The following is a 20,791-nucleotide window of genomic DNA, read 5'->3' on the forward strand; positions in this document are numbered from 1 at the left end:
AATAGTAGATCTAACTTGCTATAAAAATGGGGTTTTTATTTACCCTTGAAGGCGCGCACGAAGAACACAGAAAGGTTGTAGAGAGAAGCTCTTCGGTTGCGTGTCCAATGCGCCCTAACCCGGCGATAGAGGACGTCTACGGCGGCGGCGTACGAAGATGGTCCGACTCCGGCGTGGTTCCGGCGACGGAGAAGTCGAGGCAGTGAAGCTCTTCTTCGCCGGCGACGAGACTTCCAACGGTGGCGCTAGGGTTTGGTGCTTTTTGCTGTAGCAGGAGAGTGATGGGGCGAAGAAGTGTTTGCCGAGGGGGATAAGGACATATTTATAGCCAAACAGTTACTGTTGGCGCGAAGAATTCGGACCAAACAACCCCTGCCTCTACGTCTTCGCAAGACACGTGTAGCTCCCGAGCAAGGCGGTGGAGATAGTGGAGATCGTGGTTATCCGAACATGGGAAGTGGGGTTCAGTTACTGTGCATTAAAGAAACTTTTTGAAGATTTGAGGATTTTTGTTACAAAATCATCAGCTGACAAGGTCGCAGTGAGGATTTTGAACAAAGTTTCAAGTAGAACGCATATGAAGAATCGAATAGACTGGATGAGAATAGTATAGAGGGAAAGTAGGGTCCAGTCACATTCACTTAGATGAAATATCAACTTGAAGAAATAGCTATAAGTGAATGCTGTTGAGGACTTGAAATCACAGTCTATCTAGTCACACGAAAGTCATCAAGTGTTTTTGAAGATTTGAGTAACTTGAGGATTTTGTAATAAATCGTCACACTGAAGAACAACTGTTTTGACAAAAACACACTTTGAGGAAATGGAATATTGAAGAAAATCAACTTGAGGAATTTCACGTTGGGCGGTGGCGTGACCCACCATATAAGAGTGTTGATTACAGACGCCGCGTACAATTGTCATAGGGCCCTGAGAATCAATTTCTTCGTTGATTTCTTCACATTCAGAGTGATATTCTTCATCAGTTGAAGAAAATAAATTCATCATGTGTTGCACATCTAAGTCATCAATTTTGCATAAGTGTTAGGATGTGTGCATGTTTTTACAAAACATTTGAAGATTCTAAGATATTTAGCTCACACCGCAACTTGCAAAACCTTTTCTCATCCAAGGGCTTAGTGAAGATATTTGCCAGTTGACCATCAGTCTTCACATGGTCGATGAGGATATTACCCTTGAGGACATGGTACCGAAGAAAATGATGACGAATCTGTATGTGCTTAGTCTTCGAGTGCTATACTGGGTTGTATGCAATCTTGATTGCACTCTCATTGTCGCAGTAGAGAGGCACATTCTTCATGTTGATGTCGTAGTCCTTGAGGGTTTGCTTCATCCATAGTAATTGAGACAGCATGAACCAGTAGCAATGTACTCAGCTTCGGCAGTGGAGAGTGATATGCAGTTTTGCTTTCTTTGAGGACAAGCAAACTAGTGATCTTCCACAGAAATGGCATGTACCAGAAGTTGACTTGCGATCCACCCGATCACCAGCATAGTCAGAATCAGAATATCCTACCAGATGAAGATTGGAGCCCTTGGGATACCATAATCCTAGTGTTTGTGTGTGAGCTAAGTATCGAAGAATATGCTTCGCAGCCTTATGGTGTGATTCCTTCGTTTTGCTTGAAAACATGCACACATGCAAGCACTAAGCATTATATTTGGCCTAGATGCACATAGATACAATAAAGAGCCAATCATAGAGCGATATACCTGCTGATCAAATTCTTTACCATTTTCATCAGTGCCGAGATGGCCGTTGGTAAGCATTGGAGTCTTGGCACCTTTGCATTCATGCATGTTGAATTTCCTCAGAACATCCTTGAGGTATTTCTCCTGTGATATGAAGATTCCATTGCGTTGTTGACGAATTTGAAGACCTAAGAAGAATTTCAGCTCCCCCATCATAGACATCTGATATTCTTCACTCATCTGTAAGCAAATTCATCACTGTATCTTTTGTCAGTACAGCCAAATATGATATCATCAACATATATTTGGCACACAAATAGCTCATTATCATAGGATTTAGTGAAAAGAGTTGGATCGAGTGAACCAAGTTTGAAGCCTTTCTTCATGAGGAATTCCTTCAATGTATCATACCATGCCCGAGGGGTTTGCTTGAGACCATAGAGCGCCTTTTTGAGTCTGAAGACTTTATCTGGATTCTTTGGATCCTCAAAACCTGGGGGCTGAGCAACATATACTTCTTCCTCAAGCTTACCGTTGAGGAATGCACTTTTCACATCCATTTGATATAAGATGATGTTATGATGATTAGCATAAGCAAGTAGTATCCGAATAGCTTCAAGTCTAGCAACAAGTGCAAAAGTTTCATCGAAATATATTCCTTCAACCTGGGTGTAGCCTTGGGCTACAAGTCGTGCCTTGTTCCTCACCACTTGACCGTCCTCATCTTGCTTGTTTCGGAAAATCCACTTGGTACCGATGATGTTGTGCTTGCGAGGATCTGGTCGTTTGACGAGCTCCCATACGTTATTCAGCTTGAATTGAAGAAGTCCGTCTTGCATAGCTTGGATCCACTCTGGTTCCATGAAAGCCTCAACAACTTTTGAGGGTTCTGTGATGGATACAAAGAAAAAGCGCCCACAAAAGTTAACTAAGTGTGAAGCTTTTGAGCGAGTGAGAGGACCTGGCACGTTGATGTCGTTGAGGATTTTGTCAAGTTCCACTTCATTTGCAATCCTTGGATGAGCTGGTTGAGGATTTCGTGTGGGCTGAGGAAGTGGTTCTGGTGCAATTTCCTCAGGAGCATCTTCTTGATTTTCATCAGTGATGGGGATCGTTTCTTCATCATTTTCCTCAGTGGGAACAATATCTTCAGTAGGTTTGAGCTTTATTGCTTCCTCAGGAGACAGCTTATCTGGATCAGAAGGCAATTGCTCTCTTTGTGAGCCATTAGTTTCATCGAACCGCACATCTACAGTCTGAACAACTTTGTTGTGATAGTCGTTGAAGACTCTGTAGGTGTGCGAGTCCTGTCCATAACCGAGCATAAAACCCTCATGTGCCTTAGGTGCAAAATTTGAGCTATGGTGAGGATCTCTAATCCAACATTTTGCATCGAAGACTTTGAAATAACTTACATTGGGTTTCTTATCAGTGAGGAGTTCATATGATGTTTCCTTGAGGAATTTGTGAAGATATACCCTATTGATGATATGGCATGCAGTGTTGATTGCTTCAGGCCAAAAGCGACGAGGAGTCTGATATTCTTCAAGCATAGTTCTTGCCATCTCAACCAGAGTCCTGTTCTTCCTTTCGACGACACCGTTCTGCTGAGGAGTATAAGGAGCAGATAATTTGTGAGTAATACCAAGTTCATCAAGATAATCATCAAGGGCAGTGTTTTTAAACTCTGTTCCATTATCACTCCTGATATGTTTGATCTTGATGCCAAAGTTCGTCGAGGCCCTTGAAGAAAATCGTTTGAAGATTTCCTGCACTTTAGTTTTATATACTATGATATGCACCCATGTTTATCTGGAATAATCATCAACTATGACGAAGCCATATAAAGATGCTGCATTGGTTAGTGTGGCATAGTGAGTAGGTCCAAATAGATCCATATGAAGCAATTCGAAGGGACGAGTAGTGGTCATGGTAGTCTTCGAAGGATGCTTGGATCTGGTCATTTTCCCAGATTCACATGCACCGCGGAGATGATCCTTGAGGAATTTGACTGATTCGATGTCGATGACATGCTTCTTCTTCGCGAGCGTGTGCAAATTCCTCATGCCTGCATGACCTAGTCTTCGGTGCCACAGCCATCCTTCTGATGTTTTTGCTAGTAAGCAAGTGGCTGGTTGAGGACCTCTAGAGAAATCAACAATGTACAAATCCCCTCTTCTTACACCTTCGAAGACTTTGGATCTGTCAGATTCCATGATGACTACACATCTATATCTACCAAAGATAACAATCATATCAAGATCACAAAGCATCGAGACGGACATGAGGTTAAAACCAAGGGATTCAACAAGCATCACTTTGTCCATATGCCTGTCCTTGGAAATAGCCACTTTGCCAAGTCCCAATACCTTGCTTTTACCTTTGTCAGCATATGTGATTTGCTTCAGAGGTGATGGAGTTAGTGGCATATTCATCAACAAGCTTTTGTCATCAGTCATGTGATGTGTGCAACCACTATCAAGAACCCACTCAGTGTTCTTGGGTTTATCATCCTGCAGATGAATTAGTACAACTTACCATCTCATATGCTTCAGATTAGAAGAATATGATATCAATTTCATCAGATAAGAATTTCATCACAACAGAATTATAAGGACGTGTGAAATATTTCTATTTCATCAATATTAGCTTGCGTCCTATCAAACATTTCCTCAGGTCTCCAGCAAATTCTTCAGATGATGATTTTCATCTGGAGACCTAACCTGCAGAAGTGATTAGTTCGATTTCTCCACCACCCACATCTGAAGGGGTGGTAAAGCATTCATCATCCTGCGAGCACCATATGAGAAAGGTGCCATTGAAGCTAATGCACTTCTCTTAACAGTGGGGGGGGGGTTAAAGTACTCATATGAATATGCAGAGAACTGGTTTGAGGACTTGTGAACATAATGATTTGAAGACTAACGCTCATATTCATATTCCTTGTAGTTTCCCTTCATGTTAGACGCATTAGCACGGGTACGAGCATAATTTTGACCAGTTGAGGATTTTGATCCTCTTGAAGACTTTGGTCCTCCTGAGGAATTTGATCTGGGGTCCAGATTCTTCATTGGTGGTGTCATGAGGACATTCACCTGAACATTTTCAAGACAACTTTTGGGAACCCAGATTTTCCTCAAGGGAGGAGCATTCCTGCAGTTAGTTCCAACATATCGAGCAAATACTTCACGAGATTGATTTTTGAACAGTTTATAGTTGGAGTCAAATGACTCATCTGAGGAATAGGATAATTCACATGAAAAGCCAGTTCGATTGGATGGATCAAAAGGAGGCCCAGTAGCAGCTGTTGGGGAACGTCGCATGGGAAACAAAAAATTTCCTACGCGCACGAAGACCTATCATGGTGATGTCCATCTACGAGAGGGGATGAGTGATCTACGTACCCTTGTAGATCGTACAGCAGAAGCGATGTGAGATCGCGGTTGATGTAGTGGAACGTCCTCACGTCCCTCGATCCGCCCCGTGAACAATCCCGCGATCAGTCCCATGATCTAGTACCGAACGGACGGCACCTCCGCGTTCAGCACACGTACAGCTCGACGATGATCTCGGCCTTCTTGATCCAGCAAGAGAGACGGAGAGGTAGAAGAGTTCTCCGGCAGCGTGACGGCGCTCCGGAGGTTGGTGATGATCTTGTCTCAGCAGGGCTCCGCCCGAGCTCCGCAGAAACACGATCTAGAGAAAAAACTATGTAGGTATGTGGTCGGGCAGCCGTGAGAAAGTCGTCTCAAATCTGCCCTAAAAGCCCCATATATATAGGAGGAGGGAGGGGGACCTTGCCTTGGAGTCCAAGGGACTCCAAGGGGGTCGGCCGAGCCAGGGGGGAGGACTCTCCCCCCCCAAACCGAGTCCTACTTGGTTTGGTGGGAAGGAGTCCTTCCCCCTTCCCACTTCCTCTTTTTTTTTTCTTTCTTCCTTTGATTTTTATTCCTTGGCGCATAGGATTTAGTGGGCTGTCCCACCAGCCCACTAAGGGCTGGTGTGACCCCCACAAATACCTATGGGCTTCCCCGGAGTGGGTTGCCCCCCTCCGGTGAACCCCCGGAACCCATTCGTCATTCCCGGTACATTCCCGGTAACTCCGAAAACCTTCCGGTAATCAAATGAGGTCATCCTATATATCAATCTTCGTTTCCGGACCATTCCGGAAACCCTCGTGACGTCCGTGATCTCATCCGGGACTCCGAACAACATTCGGTAACCAACCATATAACTCAAATACGCATAAAACAACGTCGAACCTTAAGTGTGCAGACCCTGCGGGTTCGAGAACTATGTAGACATGACCCGAGAGACTCCTCGGTCAATATCCAATAGCGGGACCTGGATGCCCATATTGGATCCTACATATTCTACGAAGATCTTATCGTTTGAACCTCAGTGCCAAGGATTCGTATAATCCCGTATGTCATTCCCTTTGTCCTTCGGTATGTTACTTGCCCGAGATTCGATCGTCAGCATCCGCATACCTATTTCAATCTCGTTTACCGGCAAGTCTCTTTACTCGTTCCGTAATACAAGATCCCGCAACTTACACTAAGTTACATTGCTTGCAAGGCTTGTGTGTGATGTTGTATTACCGAGTGGGCCCCGAGATACCTCTCCGTCACACGGAGTGACAAATCCCAGTCTTGATCCATACTAACTCAACTAACACCTTCGGAGATACCTGTAGAGCATCTTTATAGTCACCCAGTTACGTTGCGACGTTTGATACACACAAAGCATTCCTCCGGTGTCAGTGAGTTATATGATCTCATGGTCATAGGAATAAATACTTGACACGCAGAAAACAGTAGCAACAAAATGACACGATCAACATGCTACGTCTATTAGTTTGGGTCTAGTCCATCACGTGATTCTCCTAATGACGTGATCCAGTTATCAAGCAACAACACCTTGTTCATAATCAGAAGACACTGATTATCATCGATCAACTGGCTAGCCAACTAGAGGCATGCTAGGGACGGTGTTTTGTCTATGTATCCACACATGTAAATGAGTCTTCATTCAATACAATTATAGCATGGACAATAAACCATTATCTTGATACAGGAATTATAATAATAACTATACATTTATTATTGCCTCTAGGGCATAATTCCAACAGCAGCAACCCATGAGGTTTTGGGATACTGCTCAGTTTTCCAATAAGATCCATCAACATTTAATTTCCTCTCAAAGGCAATTCCTTCTTTCCTCGGGTTCCTGTTCAAGATCTGCTTTTTGAGCACATCACAAAGGGTTTGATGTCCTTTGAGGCTTTTGTATATGCCTGTCACATACAATTCCTTCAACCCTGCATTTTCATCAGTAACATTTGTGTTTTCCTCAAGGAGGAAATAGACACAACACGTGCAGTTGAAGAATTTGTAGCAATAGAAGCATTTGATGATTCTGGTGAAGAATTAGCAATTTGGCGTTCAATGCATTTAAGACATGGAGGAATGAATTCAGCTTGAGCAGCGATGATCTGTTGAGCTAGTAATGAATCATTTTCCATGCGAAGATCATCATGAGAAATCCTCAGCTTCTCTAGATCAAGCTTCCTTTGAAGAAATTCATAGGAAAGTTTCTCATGATCAGCGAGGAGTGTATCATAACGATCTTGAAGATTATCAAATCTAGACTGAAGACTTTTCACATCTTCAGTGAGGATTTGGGTAAGATTCATTTCATCATTCAACAGATCATCACTTCTATCTAGCAGTTTCTGAAGCTTTTCCAGGGAAGATTGTTGTTTAGTGGCAATGATAGCAAGTTTACTGTAACTGGGTTTTTTATAAACATCAGGTTCACAGTCACTTGAATCAGAGGAGGAAGCATCATTTGGTACCTTTGAACCTTTTGCCATGAAGCAATAGGTTGGAGCAAAGTCATCAACATAGTCATCAGCGTGGATGATGTGATCATCTTCTTCAAGGTTGAAGATTGACTTGCTGACGAAAGTGGTTGCCAGTGCAAGACTAGCCTGTCCGGATTCTGAGTCTTCAACAGAACCCTCTTCTTCATCACATTCCTCTGATTCTGCGTCGGAATCCATTTCCTTGCCAATAAGTGCCCGAGCCTTTTTGAAACTAGTCTTCTTGTGCGATGAGGGCTTTGAAGATGAGGATTTTGAAGATTTCTTCTTCTTCTTCGAGTCATCAGAACTGTCATCCTTGTATTTCTTCTTCTTTGATTCCTTTCCCCAACAGGGACAGTCAGCAATGTAATGACCTGACTTCTTGCACTTGTGGCAGCTTCTTTTCTTGTAGTCCTCAGATGAAGATTTTGATTTCCTCATGTCTCTTCTTGAAGATTTACCGAACTGGCCACGTTGTGTAAACCTCTGGAATTTCCTCATGAGCATTGCGAGCTCCTGTCCAAATTCTTTAGGTTCACCAATGTTGTCATCCGAATCTTCTTCTTCAGATGAGGAAATTCCTCTAGCCTTCAGTGCACGTGGTCTAGAATAGCTTGGTCCATATAGATCTTTCTTTTCTTCTAGCTGGAACTCATGAGTATTGAGTCTTTCGAGTATATCAGCTGGATCAAGCATCTTGTAGTCTGGTCTTTCTTGAATCATCAGTACTAAAGTATCAAATGAAGAATCCAAAGATCTTAGCAGTTTCTTCACAACTTCGTGATCAGTAATGTCTCGATCTCCCAGTGCTTGCAGTTCATTTGATATGTCAGTAAGGCGATCAAAGGTGTCTTGGCAGCTTTCATTGTCATGCCTCTTGAAGCGATTGAAGAGATTGCGCAGAATATCAACACGAGAGTCACGCTGGGTTGATACTCCGTCATTTACTTTGCACAGTCTCTCCCAGATCAGTGTTGCAGAGCCCAAAGCACTCACTCTTCCAAACTGCCCTGGGCTCCAGATGGCCACAGATGATATTCTTCGCTTGAGAATCAAGTTGCTTGAATTTCTTCACATCAGCAGCAGAGACACTGGCAGAGATGATGGGGACGCCATGTTCCACAATATACCAGAGATCACTATCAATAGCTTGTAGATGCATTTGCATCTTGTTCTTCCAGAAGGGAAAGTTCTTTCCTTCGAAAGTAGGACATGCTGCAGTCACCTTAAACATGCCTGCAATCGACATAACTAAAACTCCAGGTGGTTAAACCAAAATCACACAGAACAAGGGAGTACCTTGCTCTGATACCAATTGAAAGTGTGTTATATCGACTAGAGGGGGGTGAATAGGAGATTTTTAGAATTTCATCACCGAGGAAATTCCTTTTGAGGAAATTCCTCACTGATGACTAACTTACAGCGGAAACAGTAAAGGATCAGAAGTGCAAAGTTTCACGACAGCACTTTTTCAGAGTGAGGAATGTGAAAACAGATTGCACAGTGAGCAGGCATGCAGAAAACAGATGAGGATTAACTAGTGTGAAGAATTTGGGGTTGAGGAATTTCAGAGAAAGTCTTCAGCAAATTCTTCAAACAGTAACAGCGAAAGTCATCAACACATAATCTGAGGAAAGTAAGGAGTTGAGGAATTAGAACCCGTTTCACAGCGAAGACAGTAGTTGATGACCCAGTTCCAACTGCTGTGACAGTTGTACATCTGGTTTGGAGCGGCTTGGTATTGAAACCAAAGGACACACATTCCCGGGTAACACAGTCCCTACCGTGTTCTCCTTGGGCTAAGAACATGCAGTCCTCGCCCAACACTCGTGGTAAGTCTTCAGGGCAGACTTCCAAACCCTCACAAACTTGGTCACCTGGCGATCCACAATTGACTGCTGGAAAGCTCTAGACCATGACGCCTAACCGTCTGGAGGATGCACAGTCCTCAAAGGTAAAAGGCTTCAGTCCCACACAGGAACAACTTCTTCAGTGATGCTCAATCACTTGGTTCTATGTTTGTGGTTTCGGTGTATCGGGTATTTCCTCACTGATGAATTACTCTCGAAGACTCTGAGGAATTGGGTTGCTCTTATGACAAGTGTCAGTTCCTAACGGAGCATCCAACCAGCTAATGGTTGTGGGGGCGGCTATTTATAGCCTGGGAGCATCCCGACATGATTTGACACTAATGCCCTTAAATAATATGACCGTTGGTGTGGATAAGACCAATGATGTGGTGTGGCTATCGAAACGGTCGGAACCCTCAACTGTGAGAGTCCTCATGTCACTCGTATTCCTCACTTGAGGCTTTTGGTAGGATTAGGCTTTTGTTGAGCATCATGAGGAAATTCATTCCAAAGTGTAACTTCGACCCCCTTTAACAGTACGGTGTTCCTATTACTCAAGTGTGAAGAAAATAAAACAGAAAGAGTAAATCTTCATGCTTCAAAGTCTTCAAAATGATTTTCTTCAGGACACACCGAATTCCTCAATTTCAATATCTTCATCAGGAATATCAATTTCATTGCAGATTCTTCGTGATTCAATTCTTTAGCTTCAGACCAATTTCTTCAACCGAAGATATATATTTTAGGGGTCGATATTCATCAAATATCTCAAACTCCTCAGTGACTTATAGATCTTGTGTACACTCACAAACACATTAGATACTTAACCTATAAGTCTTCAAACCACCAAAATCACTAAGGGGCACTAGATGCTATCATGAGAGAAGCCTCTAGTGAACACTTTGGCCCCCGGGTCTACTTCACATCATATTTTCAGCTCTACACTTTTACTTTGTTGCACTTTCCACCTTCAGATCTCACCTTGCAATTAATCGTGAAGGGATTGACAACCCTTTGATAGCGTTGGGTGCAAGTTTGTTTGTTTTTGCGCAGGTACATTGGTGACTTGCCTTGATACTCCTACTGGATTGATACCTTGGTTCTCAAACTGAGGGAAAAACTAACTGCTACTGTGCTGCATCGCCCTTTCCTCTTCAATGGAAAAACCAACGCAAGCTCAAGAGGTAGCAGAGCTCTTCCCCAACCTATCCCTCCTCCTTGTTGTACGTGTGTTGGACGCGGAGGTGCCGTGGTTCGGCACTAGATCGGAATCACACCGCAATCTGAATCGCAACGAGTACGACTCCATCAACCAATTTCTAGCAACGCTTCCGCTTAGCGATCTTCAAAGGTATGAAGATGCTCTCACCCCTCTCTCATTGCTGGTTTCTCCATAGGAAGATCTGAATATGGCATAGGAAATTTTTTGAATTTTGCTATGTTACCCAACATGCTATTCCGTGGAAGTTAAGGAAATTCACTCGACAGAAGAAACGTTACCTTCAAGCATGTCGAACATCTTCTTCGCAAAGTCTCCCAAGTATTTCTCCAGACCGCTCCTTCTCTTAGTCAGTTATTCGGCCCTTTTCATCCAATCGACCCATTCTTGCTTGAGTTTGGCATTCTCTTCTTCCAACTTACCGGCTGCGGCAAGCTTCTTCTCAGCAGCCTTAGTTTTCTCCCTCGCCACCTTCTGAACATCAGTGAGTTCCTGGTCTTTATCTTCAAGCACTTTCTTCACAGTATCTAAAGAAATGACATTGTTGATTCACGCTTGGAGTCGGTGGTTCTCGTAACACATGCATGTTCGAGTGTGGACACTTGGTTCAAAGGATAGAAGATGAAAATGATAGTGCGATTGGTCGACAAGGATTACCTTGCAGGGTCTTCAGCTCGGTCTGTGGACCGTTCAGGTCGTTCTAGGTCACCTCCAGATCTAGCTGAAGCTAGTTTTTCTCCTTCTCCAGGTTGACATACTGAGTGCCAAGCTCACTAGCTTTATAAAATCAGCAAATAAGTAGTTCAGTCGACACTAATATTTCTCCACTCCCGAGTGGAAAAGAGCAAGTTCAGTCGGCTGGAGGGCGGCCCACCGCCCCACCCACACCCCTACAAAGTGCCATATCATGGTTGGTGGAAATGATGTCCATGAAACCTACATGATAAGTCTTGCGAGTTTGTACCTTTTCATCCCTATGACAAGCATTCAAAGGTAGAGACACTAAGAAAAAAAAACTCACTCGCCAGACCGAGTGACAAGCGTACTCCAAGTACGAAAAAGGGCCCCGAGTCCAAGTTCTTAAGACCACTGCCAATCGTAAACGATCGACATCAGTCTCGGGGACTACACCCAGTGGGTGCACCCAGTGTGCCCCCACTAGATACAACACCACTCGACCAGGTCCGACCTGTCTGAGTAACAAAAAAAGGGAGAGCAAACATGCAAAAATGTCTCTATCAGACCCCCGCCGATGGAAGCAATCGACGACGGCTCGGAGACTACACCTAGTGGGTGCACTCAGCATGCCCCCGCTGGACCTACTATCAGTCAACCAGGTCCGGCCAGTCGAGTGTCAAACAACTATCAAAACAAATCTAAGACCCCTGTCGATGTCACCGCCATTCGACAGCGATCTCGGGGACTACAGCCAGTGGGTGCACCCCCACTGGACCAGAAACCACTCGACAAAGACCTGATCTACTCAAGGGGAAAACAAGCAAGTATGCACGAAAAGAAAACACCTAGTGGGTGTAGAGTCAAGATGGACAAGAATTCAATCAAAAACGAACTTACAATCGCATTTACTCGAACATTGGCACGAAGCGCTGAGGTGGCATCATAAGCCAACTTGCTCGCCTCGTATGCCTCCTTCACTCACAGCATCATTTTCTCAGCCTAGATCATGGCCTCTTTACCAGCTCCGGTCTGGTCCTCTGGGATGCGGTGCAGAGAGAATGCGGGCGTCGGATGAGTTGGATCTGCAGCTGAGGTCACAAGAGTGGCCTGAAGTTGCCCAATTGGCGCCGATACCACCAGAGTTGAAGTTGTTGGTGGGGCACTCGATAGCGGAACCTCAAGTCCAGTTGTGGCTCGTGAAGAGTCGCCAAGTTCTTGAGACAATGTAGCAGTCGACCTGCGAGGCTCCTCATTGTCATCCACGTGGATGACGTCTGTAGCTGTCAATCGACAACGCCAACTAATTCAATTGATGAATCGTTTCCAAAAAACAAAGTAGGGTGAAGATTTCTTATACCTCATTGAGAGGTGGCCGCATCAGCAGTGTCCACTTCCAAGTGATCCTCCTCATCTCGTGGAGGCGACGTCACCGAGGTAGCAGCTCTGACAAGAAAATTCCACTCGTTCAGTGAAGACATGAAGTTCCACAACAACATAAGAAGGAAAATGAACACTCACGTTGAGGCGATAGGCACGGCGATCTTCATACGCGGCAGAGCCTTCCGAGGTTATGGCAGGGCAGATTTAGGCTGCTTCGCAGCCTTTTCATTTGACTCAGAGGTTGCAGCCCGATTGCGCTTTGGATTCGTGGTGCACGATGCCAAGGTTCTGCTTGGGAAAGCTGCTGGGTCTTGGCACTGCTTGGATCGTTGCTCGGTGCGTGGAGGAGACCGAACATCTTCCTCGCTCTCCTCTGAGTCATCATCACCACCTTCACTGTCATCGGCATAATCAGGTTGTCCTCCGTTTGGTACGGGTGAGTACATGTTCATTAACTCCTACAAGATACAAACAGTAAAGTCAGTTGGCTAAAGACCCGATCATTCGACGAAACATGAAAGCATTCAACAAAGATATAATTCACCAGGTTTGGTGGCGGGTTCTCGGCAGAGAAGGGAAGGATTCGCTTGGCTCCTAGAGGGTTGTCACAGGCTCCAGTGATGCTACTGAGCTACTGCGCAACAACCTCCTCAGAGACTTCTTGTGGATGTGTCCGAGTGGTGTATTTGACGCCTGAATAATGCCACATAGTGTTGTCCCTCGCTTGAAGGGGCTGGATTCACGGATTGAGAAATGCCTCTAATAGGTACATACCAGTCACTCCGCCATAGATCAAATTTACTACTACATTCACTAAAATTCCTACCTGGACTTTCTCTCCCTCTGTCACGTTCAACGTTCTGGGAGTAGTGGGTCGCTCTAATGTGAAGGGAGGAAGGCCAGTCGACATATTGGGAGATGCAATATCCTTACAATAAAACCAAGTCGATTGACAGCCCCGAACAGATTTAGGGAAGGTCATCGTCAGAAACGCACTCTTGCTCCTCTTTTGGAGTCCCAGGCCACCGCATAGCTGGTGACATGGGTCTTACTATCACTAGATTTGGCATTTTTGACCGACTGAGACCGAATGGTGAAGATGTGTTTGAAGAGGCCACAGTGAGGAGAACAGCCCAGGAAGAATTCGCACAATGTTATGAATGCAATGAGGTACGCAATGGAATTGAGAAGGAAATGGTGAAGTTGTGCGTCGAAGAAATTCAAGAACCTACGGAAGAACGGCTAGGGAGGCAGAGCAAAACCTCGCTCGATGTGGGAGAGGAGGAGGACCCGCTCACCTTCACGTGGCTCTGGCTCGTTTCTCCCTCCGGCAATCTCCACGACCCGTCAGCTATCAGCCTGTCGGTGATGAGGTTCTTGGCGTCCTCCGCCTTGATGGTCGACCGGAGGAAATCTCCTTGGATCCATCCCGGCGGCGCTGAGGACCGGGCGCCGGATGGCTTCTTCCCCTTGGCTCCCTTCTTGGTGCGCTCGAGCTTCTCTGTCTTCCCCTTCGTCATCGCGGCGGCGATCGTCGAGGCGGAGTTGAGCGGCGTGTCGAGCAGAGAGGGCCAGAGGAAAACAGGGGAATGGAGGAGGAATGCAGTACTAGCCCTAGCACCGTCCCGTTTTATAACTGCTCGAGTGAGTCGCTTACATGTGGGTCCACCGGATCCCTGTGTATCCAGATTTCAAATGAAGCACAGTACATGGCGCTAAAGACGGTGCGATAATTGAGGCGTCATGCCCCCACTTGCCCCGGTTGTTGCGTCATCATCGCGTGGCACGCGCTTACCAAATTTTCGACTACTGTGAAATCGAGACGTGAAGAAGCAACGGATCGCGTTAGAAGACCCAGCTAACCACTCAAACCCAATTCCACGCTCAAGTTCACTCAGGCGTATTTCAAGACAGAGTCGATCAGGGTGAATGAAAAAGACTCCAATCGACGCAAGTTTTTGTGAAGCCCTACAATGCATTCAGAATTTGTGTGTCTTATGAGAATCTGCATAGATCCTTTTTCACTCGAACCCGGATCCATTCACGGGCTAATGATGGGGACATGTACCTAGGGTAGGGTCTTGGGACTCACTTACAAGACCCACCCAAGGACACTACATTGGAGGACTTAAAGACTACAAGGAAGACTCCGACGAAAATAATAGTGGCGCATGAGTCACTCGAGAGAACATCCACTCGGAGGTTTCTCCTTCTATTCGACAATTGCCTTTCACTCGGAAGAACCAGAAGTCAGTCGACCGCAGAAGATTAGAAACCACTCCAAGGAGGGCAACGGGCAGGCATTCGACTGGTCGCTGCTACTGCAACAAAAGACCTTCCAACGGCGCCAGAAATAGGCACGTCGACGGGAGAATACTTGGCTTGATCTGTCTGCTCCGGCTACGCCTTAAGGGACTTCCTAGGCAAGTATGCAAAGGATTTCCCCCGTGGCCTTGGAGCTCTGCATTGGTGTTCCCTCGAAGCGGAAAGGGTGATGTAGCGTAGCGGTGGTAAGTATTCCCCTCAGTTTGAGAACCAAGGTATCAATCCAGTGGAGGAGTATCTCAAGATCCTGCACAAACACAAAAACTTACTCCCAACGCTATGAAGGGGTTGTCAATCCCTTATAGATTGTTTGCCAAGTGAGAACTGAAAGCAACAAAGTAACAAAGCAAAGTAAAAGCGGAGATGTAAACGATGGATGTGAATAGACCCGGGGGCCGTAGTGTTTACTAGTGGCTTCTCTCATGAAAGCAAGTAGACGGTGGGTGAACAAATTACTGTCAAGCAATTGATAGAACCGCGCAAAGTCGTGATGATATCTATGCAATGATTATTTCTATAGGCATCATGTCCAAAACAAGTAGACCGATACTGTTTGCATCTACTACTATTACTCCACACGTCGACCGCTATCCAGCATGCATCTAGTGTATTAAGTCCATAAGAATAGAGTAACGCCTTAAGGAAGATGACATGATGTAGAGGTATAATCTCAAACCAATGATAAAACCCCCCCATCTTTTTACCCTTGATGGCAACTACTTGATGTGTGCCTTGCTGCCCCTACTGTCACTGGGAAAGGTCACCACATGGCAGAACCCAAAACCAAGCACTTCTCCCATTGCAAGAATCATAGATCTAGTTGGCCAAACAAAACCCAAGACTCGGAGGGACTTACAAGGATATCAAATCATGCATATAAGAAATCAGCAAAGACTCAAATATATATCATAGATAATCTGATCATAAATCCATAATTCATCGGATCTTGACAAACACACCGCCAAAGAAGATTACATCAGATAGATCTCCATGAAGATCATGGAGAACTTTGTATTGAAGATCCAAGAGAGAGAAGAAGCCATCTAGCTACTAAGTACGGACCCGTAGGTCTGAAGTGAACTACTCATGAGTCATTGGAGGGGCGATGATGATGATGAAGGAGCCCTCCAACTACAAAGTCCCCTCCGGCAGGGCGCCGGGAAGGGTCTCCAGATGAGATCTCGCGGAAACGGAAGCTTGCGGCGGCGGAAAAGTATTTTCGAGGCTCCCCTGATTTTTTGCGGAATATTTGGGAATTTATAGGCCAAAGATCTAGGTCAGGGGCGGCGAGGGAGGCCACAAGCCTGCCCACCACCGCCTCCCCCCTGGTGGCGGAGTGGGGGCTTGTGGGCTCCTTGGAGCCCACCTGGCTTGGACCAAAGGCCCCCTGATCTTCTTCCGTTCAGGAAAAAATCATTTCAGGGTTTTTCTTTCGTTTGGACTCTGTTCCAAAATCAAATCTGAAAAGAGTCAAAAACACGGAAAAAACAAGAACTCGCACTTGGCCTGAATTAATAAGTTAGTCCCAAAAAAGATATAAAAGGTACATAAAACAACCAAAGAAGACAAGATAACAGCGTGAAACCATCAAAAATTATAGATACGTTTGAGACGTATCAAGCATCCCCAAGCTTAACTCCTGCTCGTCCTCGAGTAGGGAAGTGATAAAGAATGAATTTTTGATGCTTTCATGCTACCTAGCATAGGTGTCCTTTCTAATTCCTATTATGTGACGTGAATGTTCAGATCCATTAGATTCAAAACAATAGTTTGCTATTGACGTGGAAACAATAATAATTCAAGCAAACTAGCAAAGTAATCATGAACTTTCAAAATAACAAGGCCAAAAGAAAGTTATCCCTACAAAAGCATATAGTCTGGCTATGCTCTATCATCATTGCACAATGAATTTAAATCATGCACAACCCCGGTATTGGCTAAGTAATTGTTTCACACCTTTACTTTCTCAAACCTTTTCAACTCTCACGCAATACATGAGCATGAGCCATGGTTATCGCACTATAGATGGTGTGGAATGTAGTGGAGGTTGCAAGACAAAAAGGAGAAGATAGTCACATTAACTAGGCATATCAATGAGCTGTGGAGATGCTCATCAATAGATATCAATGTGAATGAGTAGGGATTGCCATACAATTGATGCACTATAGCTATGAGTATGTGAAAGCTCTTAAAGAAAACTAGTGGTTGTGCATCCAACTTGCTTGCTCCCGAAGACCTAAGGCAATTTGAGGAAGCCTATCATAGGAATATACAAGCCAAGTTATATAATTAAAATTTCCCACTAGCTATATGGTGGTGACAAAACGAGAGACTCTCAATCATGAAGATCATGGTGCTTAATATGCAGAAGTGTGGAAAAAGTGGTAGCATTGTCCCTTCTCTCTTTTTCTATCATTTTTTTATTTTGGTGGGCTCTTTGGCCTCTTTTTTTTGGTGGGCTTCTTTCGCCTCTTTTATTTCCTCACATGGTATAATGCTGCATTAATGATGATCATCACACTTTCAACTCAAAACTTAGAGCAACTATGACTCTATATGGAATGCCTTCGGTAGTGTACCGTGGCAATGATCTAGCATGGCATAGACATCAATGGAAACATCATGCCAGCTATCTTACGATCATGCAATGGCAATGTAGACGTGGTGGCACATGTCATGGTGGAAGTTGCATGGTAATATATCTCGGAATGACTTTGAAAAAGCCATAGTAGGTAGGTATGGTGGCTGTTTTGAGGGAGGCTGATGGTGGGTTTTATGCACCGGCGAAAGTTGCACGACACTAAGAAGATAGTGATGGTGGAAGGTGAAAGTGCATCTAAACCATGGACTCAACATTAGTCATGAAGAACTCATATACTTGTTGCAAAAGTTTTATTAGTAATCGAAACAAAGGATTCAACGCATACTCCTAGGGGAAGGGTTGGTAGGTATAAACCATCACGCGATCCCGACCGCCACGCAAAGGATGACAATCAATAGACGAATCATGCTCGGATTTCATCATATAGCGGTTCACCATACGTGCATGCTACGGGAATCACTAACTTCAACACAAGTATTTCTAGATCCACAACACCTTACTAGCATGACTTTAATATTACCATAACCACAACTCAAAACTAATTGAGATGAATCAAACTTCTCTAACTATTCAATGCACATGAAGGTGGAAGTTTTCGTATACCTTTGGATAACTACCCCTTTTGAGACTACTTTCAAAGCATAGATCAACTACCAAGCCACGCACCTCTGTCCTCTAAAAGATATAAGTGAAGAACATAGAGCAAAAGTATCTAGCTCAAAAGCTATAAGTGAAGCACATGTGAGCTGAATTGTCTACCAAAAGATATAAGTGAAGCTCGACAAAATCACGGTGTGTGCATGTCTATCTCCCTAGGTGTGCAGCAAGGATGGTTTTGACACAAAAAAAATAAAAGACTCCTACGATACAACATGCTCAAAGCAAAAAAACATAACATGTGGTGAATAAAAATATAGCCCCAAGTAACGTTACTGATGGATTGAAAACGAGAGAGGGGATGCCTTCCCGGGGCATCCCCAAGCTTAGGCTTTTACGGCATCCTTGAATCTCTTGGGGTATCTTGGGCATCCCCAAGCTTGAGCTCTTGCCACTCATTATCTCTTTGTCCATAAGAACTTCACCCAAAACTTGAAAACTTCACAACACGAAACTTAAACAGAAACTCGTAATAACATTGTTACAAGAAAGCAAACCACCACTTCCTTAGGTACTGTAGCAAACTTAAATTCTACTTATGCTGATGTTGGGTTACTGTACTTTCAATCTTCCATGGCTAATACCCCCCGATACTATCCATAGTTTCATCAAAATAAGCAACCAACACAACAAAAACAGAATCTGTTAACAGCAGACCAGTCTGAGCAATCTGTATATTTCGTATACCTATGGTACTTAACAAATTCTGAAAAATTACGACAATCTGAATAATTTGCATAGAAATCAGCAGCAAAAAGAATCAACTCAAAAGCTCTTACATAAAAAAACGAAAATTCTTTTCGTGAGCAGAAAGTTTCTGTCTTTTCCAGCATGACCAAACGATCATCCCCAAGACTAATCATAACAGTTTTGCTTGGCACAAATGCAAAAAGAAACACAAAAACACAATCATAACAGAATTATGAAATTGTGGAAAACACAAAACAGAAAGAAAAATGATAGATTCGTTTGGTTACCTCCCAACAAGCGCTTTTGTTTAACGCCCTTAGCTAGGCATTCAATGATGCTCTCACGAAAGACAAGAATTGAAGCACAACGAGAGCATCCTAAAGCATGTGAAAATAACATCCAAGTCTGACATACTTCCTATGCATAGGCATTTTATAGGAAAACAGATTGTCAAGACAACCAATAGTTGCCATATGCAAGGAAGAAGAAAGAGACAATAGCAATCTCCACATAACGAGAGGTAATTTGGTAACATCAAAGTTTCTACCAAAATATTTTCCTCTCTCATAGCAATTACATGTGGGATCATATTCAAATTCCACAATGTAGCTATCACATAGGATATTCTAATCATGATCCACATGCATGCAAAGTTGACGCTCTTCAAAAATAGTGGGATTGTCATCTAAAGTCATGACTTCTCCAAACCCACTTTCAATCTTATTGCAAATATCATATTCATCATGAGGCTTAAACAAAATTTCAAGATCATAAGAAAGATCATCACCCCAATCATGATTATTGCAACAAGTAGTGGACAAAGCAAAACTAGCATCCCCAAGCTTAGGGTTTTGCATATTTTTAGCATGATTGTCACTAATAGGATTTATAGTGAAACCATTGCAATCATGCTTTTCATCCAAGGAACCCTCGTGAATCACTTCATAATTTTCTTCCACACAATTTTCAGATTCACGCCTCTCAAGCAAAACTCCATAAAGATAGTCAAGTGTCCTCAACTCACTAGCAATTCGTTCAACAATAGTGGGTCTCTTAAAGAGACTAGCTAGTGGATGAGGATCCATATATATATAGATTTTCAGCAAGCGAAGATGCAAGCATATTGAAGGCACATGTCACACAAGCGAACAGAAAGCAAGCGAGAAAAAAGGGCGAATGAAAAGGCAAACGAAAAAGGCAAAGGAGAAAGGCAAATGAAAACGACAAATGTGAAGTGGGGGAGAGGAAAACGAGAGGCAACTGGCAAAAAAGTAAATGCAGGAGATGAATTTGTGAGACCTACTTGGATAGATCTTGATCTCTCCTCCCCGGCAACGGCGCCAGAAATACTTCTGCTACTGCAACAAAAGACCTTCCGACGGCGCGAGAAATAGGCACGTCGACGAGAGAATACTTGGCTTGATCTTTCTGCTGCAGCTACGCCTTAAGGGACTTCCTAGGAAAGTATGCAAAGGATTTCCCCCATGGCCTTGGAGCCTTGTGTTGGTGTTCCATCGAAGCGGAAAGGGTGATGTAGCGTAGCGGTGGTAAGTATTTCCCTCAGTTTGAGAACCAAGGTATCAATCGAGTGGAGGAGTATCTCAAGATCCTGCACAAACACAAAAAACATGCTCCCAACGCTATGAAGGGGTTGTCAATCCCTTATAGATTGTTTGCCAAGTGAGAACTGAAAGCAACAAAGTAACAAAGCAAAGTAAAAGCGGAGATGTAAACGATGGATGTGAATAGACCCGGGGGCCGTAGTGTTTACTAGTGGCTTCTCTCATGAAAGCAAGTAGACGGTGGGTGAA

This window comes from Hordeum vulgare, chromosome 4H (assembly GCF_904849725.1).
Source record: "Hordeum vulgare subsp. vulgare chromosome 4H, MorexV3_pseudomolecules_assembly, whole genome shotgun sequence".
Classification (NCBI taxonomy): domain Eukaryota; kingdom Viridiplantae; phylum Streptophyta; class Magnoliopsida; order Poales; family Poaceae; genus Hordeum; species Hordeum vulgare.